The following is a 24,146-nucleotide window of genomic DNA, read 5'->3' as shown; positions in this document are numbered from 1 at the left end:
ATTTTGGGGTGGCCACAATTAAAATTATAACAGACGGTAACAAAGTGTACTTCATTTATGAAAGCTTGGGATCTTATTTCTAACTATTTATTAAGGAAATAAGTAGTTCTGGTTAGGAACTGCTTTAAGTATTTGCTTTGCAGGTGGGAAGAGGGGGCCCAGCTCCAAGCTTATATTGGTTGTGTGTGCACATGTGTTTACAAGCATGTCCTCTGTGAGCAACTTTTGTTTGGCTGAACACAACTCTCTGAGTATCCTGACAGGATTATAGTGTTCCAATGAATAAAGAAATAGAGGCTACCCACCTCCTAATGGGGTCCCAAGACTCCTGGGCTACGGGCTCCCTTGTTCTGGTGGTACCTCTTCCATGATGAAACCCTGCTTCCAGCCTGAAGGGAAACATTTACAGGGTCATAATAAAATTCCCACAGAAAAGTTAAAACTCTAAAGTTAGTCATTTCAGAAAAGTCTTTTAACTAAACAGGGCAGCTTTGAAATTTAATGGAAACCTTGCAAGCTATAATATAATGTGAAACACCTTTTTCCTTTTAGTAATTTCATGAAAAGTCAGGCATTTCTGTGGTGACTTTCATCTGAAGTGCCTCAAATGCCATGCTACTTTTATAAATTATGCTGTCTCTGGGGCTTCCGTATCCTGCCCATGTTTCTTTCCAATTTCTGAATCTTACGGAGGTTCAACCCCCTCTGGGGTCCAGGTTGAAGGGCTCTGCGCAGTAAGGAATCTAGTTAAATGAGTTGTTTGAAGATTTTGAGAATTTCTCATTCCTAATTTATATCACAAGGAAATATTTAGCACAGTGGAAAGAAATATGGATTTGAAAGTAGCTGTGTGAATCTGGGCCTGAGTTTCCTCGACTGGAAAATGAAACATTTGGACTTATCACTTCTCTGAGGTAGTCTTCCGAGTCTAAACTTCCAGGAGTCTATGGTTTGTGATGACTTTTCTAAATTGCTTCAAAAAGGTGATCAGGAAGTTAACCATGCTTTTAGGGAACCGTCTGTGAGTTGGCATTCTGCTCAGCTCTGTTGACAAAAATCTTCTGTTGCATGAAGGATTTTCTAGTAGTCGACGTCCATTTTCTTCAGGCTTGTCAATGTCCGTAGCACAGCAGTGACCTTCCAAAAGGAAACGGCCATTTTGCATTCTTTCTGCCGGCATTCTTGCTCCCTAAAGGCTGTCCCAGAGATTATTGATGAGGGCTATGGCCCAATGTGATCCCTAATATCTCGATAGCTCTTTATACTTTTCACAATGAATTCATGAACATTCATTTATTTAATCCCAACAATAGTCTGGAGACAAGCTAGACTGGCATTATTATTCTCATTTGAGGAATGAGGAATCCAAAGAATGTTGAGCCTACATCACTTTAACAAGGTCACAGAAGAAATGAGTGGCAGAGGGAGGACTGGAATACAAATTTTCTGGCTTCTAGTTCAAGTTTTCTTCCACTCCATTACAGTTGAACTGAACTGTCCAGGTGGGGAAGAGAAAGACCTTAACATCTACACCCACTATGTGCTGGAAACTACGTTAGACTGGACTCAAACCACCATCTATGTGATTTCAAAGACTAAATTCTTTCCATTACCTAATATTTCTTCCTTGACGACTGGAAACAAAATTTAAGTACCAAGTGCCATTATATGAAGTAGATCAAATTAGTTTGGTTTTATAAGCAGCTTGAACTCTCCTGATTGTGATGGGCTAGTGTGTTTAGGGATGCAAATAGCCCTGGGCTGGGTTCAGTTTCCTTGGTTTCCTCCAGGGAGATTCTATGGGTGATGAGTAGGGAATGAGGGAAGCTGTACAGGGAGTGTGTTATTTCTACGTGGGAGATCACACTAGAAGATGTGAGAAGCCAGGAATGTCACTGCCCTCTCTCCTAAATGGCTGGTGTCATGTTCAGAGGTACAGTCTTCCCTTGGTATCTGGGGGATTGATTCCAGGACCCCCTGCAGATATCAAAACCAGCCGATGCTCAAGTCCCTTATAAAAAAATTGCACTTGCATATAACCTATGTAATCCTCCTGAGATATTTTAATCTCCATATCTCACCACACTTAAAGTCAGCCCTTCCTTTGGTCTGACTGCTTAGCAGCTTGGAACAAGAACTTTATGGTTCAAGCTAGTTTCAATTTGTTTCCTGTCATTTTTTTAAAAAAAATAGTTAATTATTTATTTTTGGCTGTGTTGGGTCTTCATTCCTGTGCCAGGGCTTTCTCTAGTTGTGGCAAGTGGGGGCCACTCTTCATCGTGGTGCGTGGGCCTCTCACTATCGCGGCCTCTCTTGTTGCGGAGCACAAACTCCAGGCTCAGTAGTTGTGGCTCATGGGCCTAGTTGCTCCGCGGCATGTGGGATCTTCCCAGACCAGGGCTCAAACCCGCATCCCCTGCATTGGCAGGCAGATTCTCAACCACTGCGCCACCAGGGAAGCCCGGTTTTCTGTCATTTTTAACGGACAAAAATTCCTAACGAGTACTTGGAATGGCCAGAGGAGCTGAGAATTGGGTGTCTAAGGCATCATGTAGTGTAGGGGTCTCTGTGGAATGCAGTGAAGGTACATGACTAGCTTTGCCTAACTCAGAATGGGGGAAGCTGCCCTCCTTACACCAGACTAGCATTGCTGTTTTCTGGAGGGAGATGCAGTCAAGGATCAGGACCTCCCCGCTGTCCATTCCTAGACCAGCTAGTCTCATAAATGCGTGTCTGTATTCCTAAACAGGCACTTCCATTCCAAGGCATTTTTGTCCACTTTGACTCAGTACCTTTGTAGCTCTAGCCCCCCCCCCCCCCAACCCCATCCCTCTGGCCCACATGTCCATAAAGACGTAGGAGCCTTTTATTCAGGGCATCCTTTCCATCTGTGCTGCATCCATCAGCCCTCGCCTGATACCATTCTGCGGGGAAAAATGGAGCACTGGGGAGCCGGCTTTTCTTTTTTGCCTCTTGCTTGCATTGTTGCAGTGGGTGAATAAAGGCTTGATTGCTGCTTTCAGTTTGGCTCCTAGTCCTAATTGACCACCTGGACACCTGGAAGCACAAAGCTTTAAATTCATTTCTCTGGATTCTTCTAAACATTATTATGCATAATTATCCAGACTGGCCAGGAGCATAGAAGCATAATGAGACTGGATCTCAAACTTCAATGCAGAATTTCAACCCCGGCTGTCCATTTTAAAATACTGATGCTCAGGTCCTATCCGAAACTGATTATATCAGAATGTTTGTAAATGGAGCCAAAGCATGGTATTTTTAAAGCTCCTGGTGATTCTAATATTAGCCAAGGTTACAAACACTGCTTTTATGGACATCCAAATCATTAATCGGGGAAATTAATAGCATAGGTTCATGAGCTCTCCTTAACCTACTGGAAGAGAATCATATAGGGGTGGATATGTTGGGTTGAAATGACAATATTTTAGACATATCGGGTTAAAATATATTATTGAAATAGTTTTACCCATTTCTTTTTACTTTTTTAAATGTAGCTACCAAAATATTTAAAAATAACATGTATGGCTTACATTATATTTCTGTTTAACAGTGTTGGCCTAGAACACAGTAAACTCTCAGTGAATGTTAAGTGTATAATTGTTATTGGTATTGTTTTATTTATTTAATTCAAAAGCAGCTAGTGAACACTTGCTGTGAGAGATATGAACATCAATCATTGATCAGATGAGTGCGTAGCATCTAGTTAAGGCAAACAAAGTAATCAGGAGTGTGTGGGACTTGATTCCTCGTAGGACTCTGGGGTGTGTGTGATATAGTCCAATCAATGCAAGATGAGATGCAGAATCATTCCTAGGACCTTACAAATTGTGGTGATTGCCTCAGATACCCCAAAGTATATACACTGTTTAATGACAAGAAAGTGTCTCAGAGAGGACGCTAGAATTGAAGAACTTCATAGCCCTGTCAGACTATTTAAAGAAACTTGATTTTAATACACATCATGTAGCCCATCATTCCTCTCCCTTTCCTCACATTACAAAGAAAGGAATCAATGCTTATTAGGGTAGTGGTACTAATAGTATTCCTCCCTGCCCCAATTCATATCTACCTGGAACCTTAGAATACGGGTTTATTTGGAAATAGGGTCTTTGCAGATGTAATAAGTTAACATGAGGTCACACTGGATTAGCATGGGCTCTAATACAATGACAGGTGTCCTTGCAAGAAGAGAAAACAGAGACATAAGCAAACACAGGGAGAATACAAGAGAAGATGGAGGCAGAGATTGGAGTCATGCAGCTGCAAGCCAAGGAAGGCCAAAGCTTACTGACAACCAACAGAAGCTTGAAGAAGCAAGGATGGATACTCCCCTAGAGCATTTGGAAGTAGCCTGGTCCTGCTCACACCTTGATTTCAGACTTCTGGCCTCTAGAGCTGTGAGAGAATAAACTTCTGTTGTTATAAGCCACCTGTTTGTGGCAATTTGTTATGACTGCTCTAAGAAGCTAATACACTGAATATTACTTGAGCCAGTCTTGGTCTTCTTAACACTTTGTAAGACATATTAGCATTTTTTGGAGGACTCACTCCTGGGTCCTGGGAGAAGCTGATGGGGCTGTATCATGCTGACAGTCTGAGCAAAAGTAGAGACTGGTGCTGGGAGAGACAAAGGTGTATCAAAACAATGTAGGGAGTTTCCAGAATGAGGAGGAAGGGGCAAGCTAAATGTCAAAGCCAGAAAACAGTGCCAAGGATCAATATAAAGTGAAGAGAAATGGATCAAAAACTGATTAAACAGTGGCAAGCAGAGAGTAACATGGGTCAGGATAGAGAACTTAGGAAAAAGGCTGACATCACTTACATCAGTAAGGAGGCAGAGCCCCATTTCCGTGTTGGGCCAAGTGTGTGGCAGGGCTATGGTCTTTAAGACAGAAACTTGAAGTCAGCATTCCTTCCACTGAGATATGACTACATCTGGACACATGGGGATGTGACAGGAGTTATGTAAAACTGAAGAACAAGCATGGGGCATCTCTTTCTATAATTGTAATAAAAAAGCAAACGTGTTTAGGAGTATAGTGCAAAATTTCTGTGAATGTATAACCTAAAATATGAGACTTGGAAGCTTCTTTTGTGTGTATGGTAATAACTTTAGAGCTCCCCAGCTATACACAACCACTTCTGTGTGCTGCTATAAGCACCTCCACAGCTGGAAAGTTGAGATAGATATATATTCCTTTCAGTAGTGTTACCCAAAAACTGGGTTCACTTCTTGGTTGGTGTCAAACCAATAGACACAACCAAGCCAAAGATGGGGAGAAGGAAAGACATTATTAGTTGGCAGCAAGTAAGGAGAATATCGGGGAATCTTTCCCAAAACAGTGTCTCCTCAGCAGCAAAATTGGGGATTTTTTAAAAAATTAATTAATTAATTAATTTTTGGCTGCGTTGGGTCTTCATTGCTGTGCGTGGGCTTTCTCTAGTTGCGGCAAACGGGGGCTGCTCTTTGGTGCGGTGCGCGGGCTTATTGCGGTGGCTTCTCTTGTTGTGGAGCATGGGCTCTAGGCGTGCGGGCTTCAGTAGTTGTGGTGTATGGGCTTAGTTGCTCCGTGGCATGTGGGAGCTTCCCGGACCACGGCTTGAACCAGTGTCCCCTGCATTGGCAGGCTGATTCTTAACCGCTGCACTACCAGGGAAGCCCAAAATTGGGGGAGTTTTAAGCTAAGGGTACATGCATATTCATGAAGAGGCTTGAGCGGAGGAGGATTCAACATAAAATTGGGGCAGAGATGGAGAGAGTCCAAGCTTTCGTTGATTAAAGTCTGGAGGGTCAACATCACCATGTCTTCCACCTGGGTGGGGTCCTTAGTTCCTGCAGAACTCAAAGATATATTATTATGTATAACCCTTGAAGAGGAACTAGGACTCTCTTTTTATCACTGCATTGTTATTTATTTTTAACATCTTTACTGGAGTATAATTGCTTTACAAATGGTGTGTTAGTTTGACTGCCTTTTCTCTGTTCCTGCATTCCTTTGTTCCCTTAAGATCATTGATTACTGAGACCTGTTCAAGGGCAAGCATTGTGGTCAGACTTAGATCACAAAATGGTTTAGGCCAAAATGGGTTCTTTTATGTCAAGAAAGCTATTCCTCGTTATCTTTCTCTGGGGACACCCTAACCTATCTTCTTACATCAGGTCTTCATATTATAGGAACACATTAAACATTTGTTAATTCTTTTATAATAACCAAAGTTGAAAGAAAACCAGTGATGCATTTTTTTGCACTAATTTTGAACTGTGCTTTGGTGCATGCTTTTATAAACAAAACAGAAAAGCATATACAGGGAGGGTAGTTTTAGGAGGGGTAGGGAGGTGTACATAGTAAGGAATGCTTGAGGATTTTCAAACTTGTAAACACACTGGGCACATCAAAGCAAAAAGTAGTTAAACCAAGTGCTAATCCACAAATTTTATCTTTATCTGCTTAAGTCTTTCTAACTAAGAAATACTTGGGATTGAAATGACCTGAAAGTACAATGGGCTATCTTTTGTTGAGCCCTCCTGCTGCAAGTCAGGAGCCTATCTGTATATTTTTTCTGCTACAAACTCATGTTCATATTACTCTTCTTTTAGTTGATTATGTAAAGGTGTGTGCAGTTTTAGTTTCTGGACCATCAAGGGGAAATGGCATTTTTTGAGGCCAATTTTCTGTGCAGAACCAGAGCTATTGCTTGTTCTTGATATGCCAACGAGAAGATGAGGAACTCTGTGGAGAAACCTGGGAGTCATCCTAGATTCTTTCCTCTTCCTTCTAACATCTCATCAATTACCAAGTCCTGGAATCTACTTCGGCAGAGCTCTCAAATCCATTCACTTCTCTCCAAGCTAAGAGTGGAGTCTAATTCTCATGGGAATTGGGGTAGGGATGGGGGGAAGTTAAAGATTCCGGAATTACCATATAAAGTGAACATCAGTTACAGTTAACTCAACTTGGGAGAAAAAAGTAGGGAAGGAACCCTTCAATTATGCTTAAATCATCTGACCTGGGCCCATTATAACTCAAAACCATAGAACAAACAGTTATTTCTCTTGCTTTTCCAACTGGGCCATCTTTATCTGGACCAAGGTCTGTTTTTGACAGGAGGGAAGGACGATAAGGTAAATAAGGAAATCTCTCTTTTTAAAGTTTCACTTTCTTTCTGCTAAACACGACTGTAAATGAAAGGATGTGATTGTCCCCCCTTACACCGGCAGACCTCTCATCAGTCTTTTTGGCAGGCCGTGCTAACCCAGTCCACCTAGATAAGGGCATTAACCAAATAGGATTATACTGGCTGACTTTAGTTCTGCCACAAAGTGTTATTTGGGCCTGTGATATAAAAAAAAAATCCAATGTTAGTCTCAACTGGCCAGAATCACACAAACCAGAATGTGGGTTTTTTGAGGTGAAGCTGAATGGGATTATCGATAAAAGACACCTTAGCCTCCTTTGCTTGCTCCCAAGGGCTAAGTCTGGATTTTCCCTCTTGTTTCCTTCATAGAGTGGTTAACTGTGGGAATTTTTCCTGCTGATCTCATTTCTACTGCCTGGGACGGGTTTAAGTGAAAGTCAGTGGGCCCAGCGTTCCAGACAGGCCTCCTGGACAGAACCTGTTAAAGTACGGCTGCAGCCACAGAAGGAGTTCAAGGTGCAGTGGCTGGAGCATCTTCGGGGTGGACAGACCTGAGTTCACATCCTGGTCTTGCTACAGAGTTGGACATCGCTGGGATAGTTACCAAACTAATCTGCCCCTTGTTCTTCTCATCTGTGAAATGCGGATGTTCCTGCCAAGTTCATAAGGTTGTTGGGAGGATTACATAGGCAGCTCCTGAAGGGTTAAAAAGGGAGCTTCTTCCTCTTCTCTGGTCAGTTACAGTGGTAGGGTGTTCCTGGAGGTTTCTAGAGGAGAGTGGAGTCACCCTGTGTATTACACCCATAGAAGTCACATGAGGGCAGAAAGGACTTTGAAAGTGGCTTTATTTGAGCACTCTTTAATTAAAAGACCATTTTCCTGCCTTTTCTCATACACAGTCGCCCTCAGATAATTGTGCAGCTTTATAGGCTGTTAGACTCTGGGCTCAATGCATAGTGGAAAGTCACTATCAGTGACCACAAAGTTATACATGGACATCTGCCTGGCTGTCCTGCCTGGGATAGAGAAAGGATATTTATCTTTCTAACTCCTGATTGAAATAGCGTTTTTCAAGCACTTTGTAGTTTGTGGTCACCTGTAATAACAGCAGGATAAACTGAAGAGGGAAACCTGTCTTCTTTCACCTTCTAAGGTAGCCACCCTTTACTATAACCATTCATCCCACATTAGAAGTTCTAGCTCTCTCCAGGGGCAAATAGTTTTACCTTGGAAGCCAACCTGATCCGCTGGATGTGGGTGCCTATGATGATTTGAGAAGGTGCCTGAGCTCACCTCTGCACTCTGAAGAAAGAGCCATGATTCAGGGATGATATCTTCTGTGGGCCTGGTTGGAGGAGTTGTGTCACATGTTTCCCATATCTTATCCACCCTGTAGCTTTTATCATGGTGCCTAGTTCCTCTGTCCACCTTTTGCCTTCTTATAGGATATTGGCAGAACATGGGAAGGAAGTGCAGGAAAGAGTGCCATATGATAACCATTCTCATCTTTGCATACTGTCAGCATTTTGTTAGTATTTTAACTAGTGCCCTCACTTAATGTATAGTCATGATTTGTCTTTTGTCATTGTGTATGTCTCCTCTCATTTCCACTCTGCAAATGTCTTGAGGTTAGGGATCATTATTCCTCATTCTTACACTATCCTCCACCTCGTGTCTCCCAATCCAGAACCTGGTACAATGCCTGACACATAAGAGTCATTGTTTTATTGCCCAGTGCAACTTTTAAATTCTATTCTCTTAAATCATCCACACTGCCAACAAAAATATTTTTCTAAAATATAAACATAATCTTGTCCCATTTCTACTTAAAACCCTCAATGACTCCTAGGTGGTTAAAGGATGAAGTTCAAGTTCTAAATCCTTTATTTTGGAAAAACAAATTTCTCAAGACTTTTTTCTCACCTAGTTTGCTGACTCACCAGCCACTGCTGTCTCATAAACATCATCTGACTTTGTACTTTTGAGCCTTTACATCTGTAGGTTATTGAGTCCAGAATGCCTGCTCTCCATTGCCCACCCAGTGGACTGCTCTTCATCCTTTAGAATTCCATGTCTTAAAGGGAGGTGATGTAGTATAGTGGTTAAAAATGTAGGTTAGGCATTGGGCTGCTTGGGTTCAAATCCTGACTCTAGTTGTGTGATCTTGTGCAAGTTACTTAAATTTTCCCAATGTGAGTTTTCTTATCTGTAAAATGTGGGGATAGTAATGTGTTTGGTGGGAGAAATCAATGAGCTAATCTATATGAAGTATTTTGCATCATACCTGGCACATTGTGACTATTCAGTTAAATTGATCTACTTTCTTAACTGGGATTCAGAACCAAGCTCACAGTCTATTGAGGGAAACAGACAAGACTGCAATATAGTGTAATAAGGATTGTACTCATGGTGTGAAGCAGATGCAAAGACAGCACAAAGGGAAAGCCCAGAAAAAGAGCACCAGACCCAGCTGGGGGTTGGGATGTCTGAGGAAATACTTCTGAGAGGAGGGAATGCTTGAGCTGTGTTCTAAAGGATGGGTCAAAAGTGTGGCACAGGGCTCCCTGGTGGTGCAGTGGTTGAGAGTCCGCCTGCCGATGGAGGGGACATGGGTTCGTGCCCCGGTCCGGGAAGATCCCACATGCCGCGGAGCGGCTGGGCCCGTGAGCCATGGCCGCTGAACCTGTGCGTCCGGAGCCTGTGCTCCACAATGGGAGAGGCCACAGCAGTGAGAGGCCCGCGTACCGCAAAAAAAAAAAAAAAAAGTGTGACACGGTGATGGGGATGCAGTGATGTGTGGAACTGGGGCTCATGGACCTTATCTGGCCACATGCAGCTATGTCAGGGTGAGAATCAGCTACCCAAAAGAGAGTGTCCTGGACATGAGTGTCTTTGGTTGCTTTTGTATGCAGTAGACCAGCAGCACTCCAGGTACCTTGCCCCTTTCTCACATGCAGAGGAAACTTGGGAGGAAGATGGATCAGACAGCAAAAGCTTCTTCCTGATGGAAGAGCAGATAAGCCAGAGCATGGAAGCATCCCAGGGAAGCCTCTCAATCTCTCTCCTACTCTTGATAAATAGAATAAACAGGTTTTGATAAGCAGCCTTTATGCCCTTCTTCATGGAGAGAGGGGTGGATGGCCCTCCATGAGGGAAGAGCAGACATTTCACCTTTAACATCCCACGGTAGACCAGTAGCCTGAGGGCTGTGATGACAGCTCAAATCCCATAGCTGCCTTTGGCATGCATGAAACAAAACCAGCTCTTCATCCCTCTTTCACCTGTATAAGAGCATCTTCTATGGTTAGTCAAAATCATTTCCTCCACTAAATGAAAAAAGGGGAAAAGCGTTTTTTGTTGTACGTAGAAGGGTCCAAAAGGAGCAGTCCTCATGGGATTTTTTTCACTAAGGCTCATTTTAATTACATAGGAGTTTGATAGACAGCAGAGTGTATGTAGGGTGAAGTGGAGAGAGGGCACTGGAGGAAGAGGGCATGGCATGAAGAAAAGTGTGGCACTATGATATGTTAAAGCTTAGAAGAGACTTTATAAGTTATTTTTTCTTTAAAATTGAAATTGGACTTAAATATCACTTCGTAAAATTCAGGGAAAAAGATCAAGTCTGACATGTGAAAAGGCAATGTGACTATGATAGAAGATGTTAGTCTGTGAAGCTTAATTTCAACTGAAAGAAATGTAAGAGAAAATAATAAGAAATGTATGCATTAGTAATTGCCCTGTGGCTGATAGGAACACTGAGTAAAAGATGGATAGAGGAATAAGTATCCCATAATATGGATATTTAAATGAATTTGTTGAAAAGCATATACATTCCTTTTACATTCCTTGGGTAGGCTTCTTTAGGATTTTTTTTCTTTAGTAGTTGGATTCAAAAGAGAGGCAACATATGAAAATGTTATTAACTATGTGGTTAGGATTCTTGAGATCTGTGTGCAAACATGTGATAGGTGCTGGGTAATCCCTCAAAAGTAGAAGTTGCCATTATCACTAGCTGTTATGTGGGTGTCTGAAATGAGGTGATAGTCAATCCTTTGGAGAAAGAAATAAGAGTTTATGAAATATATCTTTGCTACATGGAGCACATACACACACACACACACATATATATACATGTATATATACACGTATATATATGTTGTTTTGACTAAACATTGACATTGTATCTTTCACAAGAATGAGTAGGTGATATGATGTTTGTAGAGATTCTTATCGAGAGTCTATGAATAGGTTTTATGGAGTTTAAGAACATTCTAAAATTTTGTTGAAAGTGTATGTGTGTGTTCATGTGTGTGCCCACATGTGTGTGTCTGTGATCTGTCTCATTCTGCAAATGGACATGAATATTAGACTCCTTTGCTTTCTATTTAATACCTAAGCTACCTGTGAAATTTTATAGTCCTCTTTCATTAAAGAATTGAAGTCTAAAATTTAAGTGACTTAACATTATTATTATGCCTGAGGCTTGAAACCAGCTTTTCTGACCTCAAAATTTTTGGCGTTTCTGCTAAGTTATGCTGATCCTGTTTGGGAACTTAAGCATTCAACATGGCACAGTAAATTCAGTTGGTTCTGGAGAATATTAACCCTTTCTGAATTCCCTTTTTGTTATAATCAAGAGCTTGAAAGAAGAAGACATTCTCTCCTAAGTGTCACCTACGGGAATTCTTAATAATGTCCAATGTCTCTCTTTTTTTCCCCATTCTAGATGCCCACATGGAAATTTAAAAATCAGTCTGTAGTCCATATTATGTCTCCAGATTGAGACATCGTATCATGAGGGCAGAGTAACTAGGTCTTTAGCTGTATGCTTTTGGTTTCATTAGACACGTCAGTGTCGTGGGAATATAGCCAAAACTTTGTCTTGTTTTGTTCTGTGATCAGGCTGAGGATCAGTGCTTCTTGTACATGATGTTTATCTGTCAAGGCCAGTGACTGCTGGTTACTTGATTCCTTGTTATGAGTTTGAATTTTGAACCAATTTTCTCAGCTTTGCTCACCTTGCTCAGCCATGAGAATTACTTTCCAATGCTAGTCAACATTCTATTTTACCATCTAAAATTAGTTTGGCTTTCTTGGTTCTCTTTTTCTCACCTGAAACATTACCTTTCTATTATTTAAAAATAACTTGATAAATGAACAAATGAAATATTTAAACAGTGCAAATCGTACAGAATGCTAAAAGTTACAATGAGACGTTTTCAAATTTGAGAAGTGCAGTTCCCCCCACCCCCCATCCTGTACTGAAGAGAGGTCAGCACTAATATTGATTTTGTATTCATCCAGAAACTTCTTGTGTGTATTCATACAAAAACACATACATACAACTTGAAACAAACTTGAGGGAGAATGGTTCTGTACTTTTTTGTTTTTTTTTTTTTCAGTTAAAACTATCTTGGAGCTAACAGCACAATGATCTAACTTACATTTTTAAAGGGAGAGCTGGCTGGTATTCTACCATATTAGTGTGGCATACTTTAATTAGCCTCACAGATTTAGTTGTTTTACTCTTTTTCTTCCTTGGACAATGCCAACCATGCTACAGTGAATGCCCTTCTACATATATTTTCACACACAGGGGAATGGATATCGGTAAGATATCTGTAGGTTATATTTCCAGAAGTGGAGTTGCTGGGTCAAAGTATCTGTACACATTGCTTCATTTCACAATACTTATTTCTGTGTTTACCCAATAGCATAATTAACTGTTTAAACTTTTTTTAGACATAGCTATGAATATACATATTTTGTTAAGGTTAAAAGCAGAAAAAAACCAAAAAAAAAAAAACCCAAAACAATTAAAACACACTAGTCATTAAATTGACTTCTTTTAAATACCACATGAAGAAAATTTTCTTTCACCCCTGAAACTCTTCCAGGAGTTTTTATTGCATCTGGATTGTTATTGTCTGCTCTAATCTGAATTTGACTGATAAGAGTGTAAGAATCAGATTGCTTTTTAAAAATTTCTGTCCCATTTGAGTACTCTGTGCCCATGGGATGCCTTAAATTTTCTCTTGGTTGATTTCTTGGTCCATACTTGGCCTTCCTACCTTGCAGCCACTTAGATTTCCTCTTTATATATAGACATGTAGCATCTTGTTTTATAGTACAAACCCATTATTTGATCAACACTTTGAAAAGCTACAATAACTTTCACGTCCTCATTTACGTGTAGCATCCCATGTTCTTATATATGAAGTTGAGGATCTACACTGCGTCCCGAGATTTGTCTTAATCCTGGCAAATCCAATATTACAGAGTAGGTGACAATATCAACAAAATCTCCTTTATCTGTCTTTATATTTCACCCACACCCACCCGGATCCCGTACCCTCTGATCCAGTCCCATACATACTCACCCAGAAGCTGCCAGTACATGTTGACCAGGTCCTGCAGCTCCTTCAGAGTATAATCTCTTTCCTCCCTCAGCAGGCTAAGCACTTTCCTGGCTGAATGGTATTGTGATTTGACCTTAGTTATTGGTCTGGTGGCTGGGTGGGGAGATGGAGGCACACCAGGGATTGGGGAGTGGGCTCAAGTTATCTTGCAATGCAGAGACCTCTGCATCATATTTAAGCAAGGGGAGGAGAACTAGGCTTTAACATGGAGGAATGGGCCACTTCTCCAAGTCCACAGGTGTCAGGAGAATCTGCAGATTGAAGATTTCTGAGGGCATTGACACAAAGGTCTCTGTCCTGCATGTTGGAGTCCCACTCCTTTCTAATCAGAGCTCTGACATAGCAGAGCAGACATGCCAGGGTTGAGAATTCAAACTTCTCTGAGCTCCATTTCCTCTCTACTTATATCTTGGATCTGATCCTTAGTTTTTTCTGTCCTTTGGCTGCAGAAGATGAAGAATCTGTATGCTTCCAAGGAGGCTCTCTGGGTTTTGCACATTGCCTTAAATTTGTTTTTGTTTGTTTTTGTTCTTGTTTTGATAGGTAAGAAGTAGATTTATTTAGAGAAGCACGTGCCACAGACAGAGTATGGGCCATCTCAGAAGGTGAGAGGCCCCAAAATACAGTGTGGTTAGTTTTTGTGGGCTGGGTAATTTCATAGACTAATGAGTGGGAGGATTATTCCAACTATTTGGGTAAGGGGCAGATATTTCCAGGAATTGGGTCACTGCCCACTCTTTAGCCTTTTATGGTTAGCCTCAGGACTATCATGACACCTGTGGATGTGTCATTTAGATGCTAATGTATTACAGTGTGCACATAATGAGGCTCAAGGTCCACTGGAAGTTGAATCTTCTGTCATCTTGGATGGACCTAGTTGGTTCTAGCCAGTTTTTGTCATGTCCTATGTCTATGTCATTCTTTTAAAGGTTGTGCTCTGCCTCCTTCTCTTGTGCTTCATTCCCCCACAGAGATTTTACTCCCATATTCTTATGGGAAGCAGAGAGGAGATGGTCCACCTTCTGTAACTACTTCAAGGCTGGGTAGGGGCATTGAGCCTGCCTGTCAGGAAGTAAAAATCGCTCCATTCCTGATCTAGGGGCCCCAGGGGCAGGATCACTCCTTGTTTTAAGTCAGTATGGGCTGGAATCCTCACATAGTCATCATCTCGATGTGGAACTCCTTAAATTTGTGATTGAGCATCTTCAACCCTTCTCTAATGCATCCCCCAGCAAAAGTCATCCACTTCCACAGTCCTTGTAATTATTGCTTTTCCCAAACATTTGCAACACTTGACATATTACCCCTGCTAGTTCCACCAATATTCACCAATATTCTGTCTCTGTTCTCTACAGGTGAAAATTGTAACAAGTGTCTAGGGCTATTAGTATTTCATCTACCACTAGCGATGGAGCCCTCATCACCTCACCAGCAGTCAGGTGATCCAGCTCCAAAGTCCCACTTTAAAATCTGTTCCTTAGACCACTCCTAGCACTGTCCCAGTTTGTGTTCCCTGAGAAATATCCTGAGATAAAGATTTCTGTATAGGGAGTTTATTGAGGAGCAATTTTGCAACAACAATGGAGAGGGAGTGAGGTCAGAGGGGAAAGGTAGTGCATTTGCAATAGAGGTCTCAGATAATTTCATAAGGAGTTTTGGAGCTGGGATGGCCCTTCAGAATTGTTACAGATCTAGGTGGCAGCTGGGTCTGTATCCTGCATACCTCCTAGTCACTGGATGTGGGCTATCCCTGAGGAAGAAGTGTAACATGGCATGAGGCAGCTCCCTATGCCAAAGGTCATGGGGAAGAACTCAGCTGTGAACCATCAGCAGCTAGTACTCCCAGTAGTTGGAGAGTTGTATCAGATGAGATACTACATAGAAAAGTGTTTATGGAAAATGCTAACAGCTATAAAAGGGGAAATCAACAGTTATACAATAATAGTAGGGGACTTTAACACCCCACTTTCACCAATGGACAGATCATCTAAAATGAAAATAAATAAGGAAACACAGGCTTTAAATGACACATTAAACAAGATGGACTTAATTGATATTTATAGGACATTCCATCAAAAACAACAGAATACACTTTCTAAAGTGTTCATGGAACATTCTCCAGGATAGATCATATGTTGGGTCACAGATCAAGCCTTGGTAAATTTAAGAACATTGAAATCATATCAAGTATCATTTCTGACCACAATGCTATGAGACTAGATATCAATTACAGGAAAAAAATACAAATACATGGAGACTAAACAATACACTACTAAATAACCAAGAGATCACTGAAGAAATCAAAGAAGAAATAAAAAAATACCTAGAAACAAATGGCAGTGAAAACACAGCAACCCAAAACCTATGGGATGCAACAAAAGCAGTTCTAAGAGGGAAGTTTATAGCAATAAAATCCTACCTCAAGAAACAAGAAACATCTCAAATAAACAACTAACCCTACACCTAAAGCAATTAGAGAAAGAAGAACAAAAAAACCCAAAAGTTAGCAGAAGGAAAGAAATCATAAAAATCAGATCAGAAATAAATGAAAAAGAAATGAAGGAAACGATAGCAAAGATCAATAAAACTAAAAGCTGGTTCTTTGAAAAGATAAACAAAATTGATAAACCATTAGCCAGATTCATCAAGAAAAAAAGGGAGAATTCAAATCAACAGAATTAGAAATGAAAAAGGAGAAGTAACAACTGACACTGCAGAAATACAAAGGATCATGAAAGATTACAACAAGCAACTATATGCCAATAAAATGGACAAACTGGAAGAAATGGACAAATTCTTAGGAAACCACAATCTCTCAAGACTGAAGCAGGAAGAAATAGAAAATATGAGCAGACCAATTACAAGCACTGAAATTGAAACTGTGATTAAAAATGTTCCAACAAACAAAAGCCCAGGACCAGATGGCTTCACAGGTGAATTCTATCAAACCTTTAGAGAAGACCTAACACCTAACCTTCTCAAACTCTTCCAAAATATAGCAGAGGGAGGAATACTCCCAAACTCATTCTACAAGGCCACCATCACGCTGATACCAAAACCGACAAAGATGTCACAACAAAAGAAAACTACAGACCAATATCACTGATGAACATAGATGCAAAATTCCTCAACAAAATGCTAGCATACAGAACACAACAGCGCATTAAAAGGATCATTCACCATGATCAAGTGAGGTTTATCCCGGGAATGAAAGGATGCTTCAATATGCAAATCAATCAATGTGATAAACCGTATTAACAAACTGAAGTATAAAAAACATATGATAATCTCAATGGATGCAGAAAAATCTTTTAACAAAATTCAACATCCATTTATGATAAAAACTCTCCAGAAAGTGGGCATAGGGAACCTACCTCAACATAATAAAGGCCACATATGACAAACCCATAGCCAGCATCATTCTCAAAGTATAAAAACTGAAACCATTTCCTCTAAGATCAGGAAAAAGACAAGGTTGTCCACTCTCACCACTATTATTCAACATAGTTTTGGAAGTTTTAGCTGCAGCAATCAGAGAGGAAAAAGCAATAAAATAAATCCAAATCAGGAAATAAGTAAAACTCTCACTGTTTGCAGATGACATGATACTATGTAGAGAATCCAAATGATGCTACCAGAAAACTACTAGAGTTAATCAATGAATTTGGTAAATTAGCAGGATACAAAATTAATGCACAGAAATCTCTGGCATTCCTATACACTAATTATGAAAAATCTGAAAGAGAAAGTAAGAAACACTCCCATTTGCCATTGCAACAAAAATAATAAAATACCTAGGAATAAACCTACCTAAGGAGACAAAAGACCTATATGCAGAAAACTATAAGACACTAATGAAAGAAATTAAAGATGATACAAACAGTTAGAGAGATATACCATGTTCTTGGATTGGAAGAATCAACATTGTGAAAATGACTCTACTATCCAAAGCAATCTACAGATTCAGTGCAATCCCTATCAAACTACCAATGGCATTTTTCACAGAATTAGAGCAAAAAATTTCACAATTTGTATGGAAAAACAAAAGACCCCGAGTAGCCAAAGCAATATTGAGAAAAAAAATGGAGCTGGAGGAATCAGGCTTCCTGATTTCAAACTATACTACAAAGCTACAATAATCAAGACAGTATGGTACTGGCACAAAAACAGAAATATAGATGAATGGAACCGGATAGAAAGCCCAGATATAAACCCACACACCTATGGTCACCTTACTTAAATAAAAGAGGCAAGAATATACAGTGAAGAAAAGACAGCCTTTTCAATAAGTGGTGCTGGTAAAACTGGACAGCTACATGTAAAAGAATGAAATTAGAACACTTCCTAACACCATACACAAAAATAAACTCAAAATGGATTAAAAACCTAAATGTAAGGCCAGGCACTATTAAACTCTTAGAGGAAAAGATAGGCAGAACACTCTATGACATAAATCACAGCAAGATCCTTTTTGACCTACCTCCTAGAGAAATGGAAATTAAAACAAAAATAAACAATTGAGACCTAATGAAACTTAAAAGCCTTTGCACAGCAAAGGAAACCATAAACCAGATGAAAAGAAAACGCTCAGAATGGGAGAAAATATTTGCAAATGAAGCAACTGACAAAGAATTAATCTGCAAAATATGCAAGCAGCTCATGCAGCTCAATAGCTAAAAAACAAACAACCCAATCCAAAAATGGGCAGAAGACCTAAATAGACCTTTCTCTAAAGAAGATATACAGATTGCCAACAAACACATGAAAGGATGCTCAACATCACTAATCATTAGAGAAATGCAAATCAAAACTGCAATGAGGTATCACCTCACACCAGTCAGAATGGCCATCATCAAAAAATCTATAAACAGTAAATCCTGGAGAGAGTGTGGAGAAAAGGGAACCCTTTTGCAATGTTGGTGGGAATGTAAATTGATATAGGCACTATGGAGAACAGTATGGAGGTTCGTGAAAAAACTAAAAATAGAACTACCCTATGACCCAGCAATCCCACTACTGGGCAAATATCCTGAGAAAACCATAATTCAAAAAGGGACTTGTACCACAGTGTTCATTGCAGCACTATTGCAATAGCCAGGACATGCAAGCAACCTAAGTGTCCATTGACAGATGAATGGAGAAAGAAGATGTGGCACATATATACAATGGAATATTACTCAGCCATAAAAAGAAACAAAATTGAGTTATTTGTAGTGAGGTGGATGGACCTAGAGTCTGTCATACATAGTGAAGTAAGTCAGAAAGAGAAAAACAAATACCGTATGCTAAAACATATATATGGAATCTAAAAAAAAAAAAAAAAAAAGGTTCTGATGACCCTAGGGGCAGGACAGGAATAAAGACTCAGAGGTAGAGAATGGACTTGAGGACATGGGGAGGGGGAAGGGTAAGCTGGGACTAGGTGAGAGAGTGGCATGGACATATATACACTACCAAATGTAAAAGAGACAGCTGAGTGGGAAGCAGCTGCATAGCACAGGGAGATCAGCTTGGTGCTTTGTGACCACCTAGAGGGGTGGAATAGGGAGGGGGGGAGGGAGGCACAAGAGGGAGGAGATATGGGGATATATGTATACATATAGCTGATTCAGTTTGTCGTACAGCAGAGGCTAAAACAACATTGTAACACGAATATACTCCAATAAAGATGTTAAAAATAAAAGTGTTTATGAACAGTTTCATTTCACAAAAGCTAAATCATATAGTAGAAAGATATTGTAGAAAGAGCAAGGGTTTTGACATTAGGCCAACTTTGTTATTTTCAGTTTTTTTTTTTTATGCTTTCTGAGCTTTGGTTTTCCCTTCTGTAAAATGGGGATAAATATACTCTTTCTTGTAGGAATGTTTTCAAAGACAATTGAGTCGTTGTTTACAACAGTGTTTTATATACTGCAAAGCCCTGTTCCAAGGTTAAGACTTATACTCTTATTCATCCCAGATTTGGTCACTCAGTTAGTTCTAATCCTCATTATTCTTTGGTGTCCTACATACATGACTTGTAATAACAATGATGAGCTTGAAAAGGATAGAGATTTGATTTGATTTAAAAGATTAAATAATTTACTATTTCTTTGCTTTTTGGAAATGACATGAGAGAGCCCATCCAATGAGATGATCAGGGTTAGCTATGCTGGGGTAAAAAATTTCAGCTCACTGGTTTGGTCACATCTGAATACTGAGTCTTGACTTTCCCTAAAACATCCCATGGTCAGTATCTGTCTCTCCAAGTAAAAGTCAATGGCAATCTTCTGCAAGGGGAAGATCCAATTGCATCTGTAGAATGAAATCAATACAATCACTGCAAGTAAACCATGTCTGACCTTATCCTTTTTAAGAAGGAAAAAAATCAAGAGGGCATGAAAAGTGTCAGCATTTTTGGTTTTGAAAGGTGATAAAGGGGGAACAGTTCATGCTGTGCTTATCCATCATTGGACTTCAGTAAGATCATTAAGGTTCAAACTAGATATAAAGAGGTAGCAATTTATTCAGTGCTGCTGTTGGAAATCCTAGCACCAATTCAGCTCAATTCAGTTCAATTCAATTCAGTTCAGCAAGCATTCATTAAGTATCAACATTGTGTATGATTTTATGCTAGCTGCAAAAAAAAAAAAACAAAAAAGCAAAAATCTCTGGTTATTAATTCTGTTATTTTATGTCAGAATCTTCTAGGTTCTGGGAATAAGCATGTAGAGAAAGAAATCTATGCAGACACAGCAAATCTATTGTGATAAACGCTAGAGGATATGAATAAAATACTGTAGTGGAAAACATGAGCTATGCATTCATAGAAAAATCAGGTGATTTCTGAGTTGAGACTTGCAGGATGGGGGGGAAGGATTTATTTTAGTTCATTTTGACAATTATTTATTGAGGTGTAAACTATGTGCTGGACCCTAGCATGGGCACTGGTATTGGGGAGGCAAGTAAAGCATCATAGCTGCTCTCAGGAAGATCACAAACGTGTTACAGCAAGTGGAGGCAGTTGTCTGAAAGAGCTTGTAACCTGGTAGAAGAGACAAATGATTTTATAAGGAAAGGGCTCATTTGCAAACTTTTCAACATATTTGCTTTCCAAGAGAATCTTTGGTATGGTTACAGTTGTTATGTTTTGCCTTCATAACAGCAGTAACATTCTTAGAAAAATGCCAGGAAACTGGAAACAAGTAAGAGCATGTGCAAAGGTATGGTGACCAAGAAGTTTCCTGCATGTTTATGAATTAGAGTGCATATATACAATGGAATACAACACAACTGTTCAAAATGGTGCAAAGAAATATGTTATAAAATGGGAAGTTATTTTTGATATATAGTGAAGTTAAAAATGCAGGTAATAGTACAATATTACAATGTGATTCCACTCCTGTAAATTTTTATTTTGCATTCACAGGAAAAAATATGAGAAGATGCCTTAAAATGTTAATGGTGGTTCTCTTTCAATGGAGGAATTATGAAGAGGGGCTATGATTTGTTCCCTTCTCTTATCTCCTCTCCTCTTCTCTCTTTCCCTCTTCTCTTCTCTTCTCTTTTTCTCTCTCCCTCTTCATCCCTCTTTCGTTCCTCTTTCTCCTCCTCCTCCTCTTCCTCCTCCTCCTCCTCCTCCTCCTCCTCTTCTTCTTCTTCCTCTATTTTCCTCATGTGTATTCCCATTTGTTTTCTGAAACTAATCTAAATTACTTCAGGAATTAAAAAAAAAAGCCAAGGAAAAGTAATTAAAAAAAAAAAAAACTCCTTTAAGCCAAAGAATCACTTCAACAGTTCTGACAATTCTCCTTTAATGGCATTTGTTCCTCAGGAGAAGCCAATACTTTTGGAAGGACAGGTATCATTAGTATTATTGTTGTTGTTGTTATTCTATTTCCTTGGACTGGTAATATTTTGAGGTTTTAACTGGTGTATTTTCTTCATTCCCAGATCATTAGACACAAATAATCTGCAGAACTAGAAACAAAGGCTACAAACTCTTGCCACAGAAAAGATGTAGAGGCACTTTTTTACAGGACAAATTTTCCTATTGGCAGAGATCATGGAAAAAACAAAGTGGTCCCAGGCTGGGGAAGAGACAGGAAAGCATGAGAGAGAGGAATGGAAAGCCTCAATCTGGGACCCTGGGCCTGCAAGGATGGACTGCCAAGTGCTAGCCATCCACTCGTCATCCATCGATTTTCTAGTCTTGAGTGGTGCTCATCTAAGCCTGAGATTCTGCTCATCTCCCCTGAATCTGTATGTACACTGCCTTCCTCTTAGCCCTAGCAACCCACTGTTGAATTCCCATTTTATTGACAGAACAGTGGAGATTTCAGGAGGCTGAGCATTGCCTAGAAATTACCAGCAGGGTTGAAGCTAGAACTTAAGCCTCATGAATCCCTGTTGAAAACTCTTTCCAGTACCCCATAATATTGCCTAAAATCTGATTTGTGGATCATAGTTATTCAAAGTCAACACTTCTGTCCCTCATTGTTCCTTGGGCAATTACTTCTTCTGTGATGAGGAATAAACAAGATGGTGACAGGCTCCTGAAGTTGTTTTGTCATTTCTAACCTGGCCTTCCACTCCTGCAGCTAAAGACAGGGTTATTTCTGGTGAAATCCTTGCTGTAAAGTACACCAATCAATTTTCCTTACAAATGGTTTCTAATATGTAATTATATAATCAAGCATGCTCATAAACAAGCCAGGCCTTGACATAGAGTGATGGGGTGCAGTAATATTTTAAATAAAAGATGATCGCACAGCCATTTATTTTGTAGTCCAATTTTCAGGGTTGGGAACTGTACATTAATGGCAGTTTCAAGATTAGCAGCGAGCTAAATGTGAAACTCTGTGAGTCAATGCCTTCGACATAAACAAATGTACAAAAATAGCATCCTGCAACTGTTTGCAAAGTCTGACAGAGTTTCAGGGCTTTCTGCAAAGCAGAGGGTGCAAAGAGTACCAGATTCATCACATTCTGGCAGCTATCTGTTCAAAAACAATGGTTTTGTCTACAAATGGAAACTGCTAACAGCTTTCTCCATCCAGTGCAATCGTCTTTCCATCTGTTTGGGTTTTATAATCATGTTGCCTTTGGAAAATTACAACACAGAGCATATTCTTTCGAGGTCTGTTGTTGAGCTGAATATTCTGGGCCATGAAATGGTGACAACAGTGAAGAATTTCCCTGCAAAAGCATTGCAACAGTTGCATTCCCAAAAGCTACCCCTGTGCTGCAAGGCTCTGGCAGGAGTGGAGCGTCAAATTGTGTTTAGCAGAGCACAGTTTAAAAAACATTCACATACACTTGAATAGCCACAATCTGACACTTGCACTGCTTTGGTGTAATGGATGCTCTTTCTCCCGCCTTTCTTCATCTTTATTCCTTACTCCTTTTTTTCCATTTCCCTACCAAAATATATTATTACCTAATGTGTGCAAAGTCATGAGGGATCTGGACAGCTCCTCCAGCCTGTGATCTCAAGAAAGAACATTATTCCTTTGTATCTCCTGATCCTTTGCCTAGAGTCCAGCTCAGGGTGGGTATTCAGTACCTAAGTGATGAATAAATGAAAGAATGATGCTTTATCTTTCATGTGATGCTTTATACCTTATAAAACCTTGTGTACTTTGTAAAACATTTTCACTGATACCATCTTCACAACCACATACGTGGTTGTCGTCTCAATGTGTTACTTCAAATCCTTTAAGAGGCAGATGCTAAGATGCCATTAGATATGTAAGAAATTGATTATGGAAATTGACCTTGAGGGAAAAAGGTGAAGGAAGAGTGGAGAATGGGGGAACCATCAGACCATGATGCAGGTTTTACCCCCTTGGAGGAGAGAGGAAGGAATTTTGAGTAGCAGAAGTCTTTGACCGATGTGCAGTTCAAAGAAAGTTTTGACAAAGCTGATAGAGAGTCTTTGGGCCAAAGTCACTGGTCAGAGGAGTCCTACATCTCCCAGAAATGCACCTGCTTGTCCCAGAAGTGACCTTGCTATACTCAGACTTTGGCTGGTGGTGCCAGTGTGGTGATGGATTTCAGACAGCATGCCTGGGACTTTTGGTCAATTACATTCTATGCAATGGGAAATCTGAGAGGTACATTTTCATGGCCACCACATTCTATTTAATAGATAAGGAAACAGATTTGGAGAAATTAAGAGACATTCTCAAGGTCTCATGAGTGGAAGAGTGAGGATCAATGCCATGTTCCTGAACCCTAACCCATGTTTTTTTTTTACAGACATAACTGCGGCTTCATTTTTACTGCTGACCCTCTGCCCCATCTGACTGGGAGTGTTTGGGAGAGAAGAGAACAGAAAAGTTGAAACACTGGGTCAGCAAAAAACATGCCAAGGACATGAGAAGAGACAGGGGTGAGGTTTTTTTTACTCACGGTAGAAAGCAGAGCATAAGGCTGGAAGATGAAGAATAGACGTCTCATCCCAGGGTGGAAATGGGTAAGACATTCACTCTGTCATAATTAGAATATACCATATGTAAAATCAAATCTTTTGATAATTAAATAGCAGATTATGCTTTAGAGAATCACATAAGAATGAAGGTAGAGATG

At 40.0% G+C, this 24,146-nt stretch overlaps 1 long non-coding RNA gene across 1 annotated transcript in view; it reads left to right on the top strand.

Moving 5' to 3' along the window:
• LOC113618940 (uncharacterized) overlaps positions 1–23,218 on the top strand; it is an 83,197-nt gene extending 59,979 nt beyond the window's left edge. The window contains exon 4 of the long non-coding RNA XR_003432211.1: positions 21,510–23,218. This is a non-coding gene — a long non-coding RNA (uncharacterized LOC113618940). The remainder of the gene's footprint in view (positions 1–21,509) is intronic.
• Positions 23,219–24,146: the final 928 nt, after the last annotated feature.

Source organism: Aethalodelphis obliquidens, unplaced genomic scaffold, assembly GCF_003676395.1.
Source record: "Aethalodelphis obliquidens isolate GAN/ISIS:26980383/991018 unplaced genomic scaffold, ASM367639v1 scaffold6, whole genome shotgun sequence".
NCBI classification, from domain to species: Eukaryota; Metazoa; Chordata; class Mammalia; order Artiodactyla; family Delphinidae; genus Aethalodelphis; species Aethalodelphis obliquidens.
Note: the sequence above shows the minus strand (reverse complement) of the source record. Positions and strands in the feature narration are given on the sequence as shown.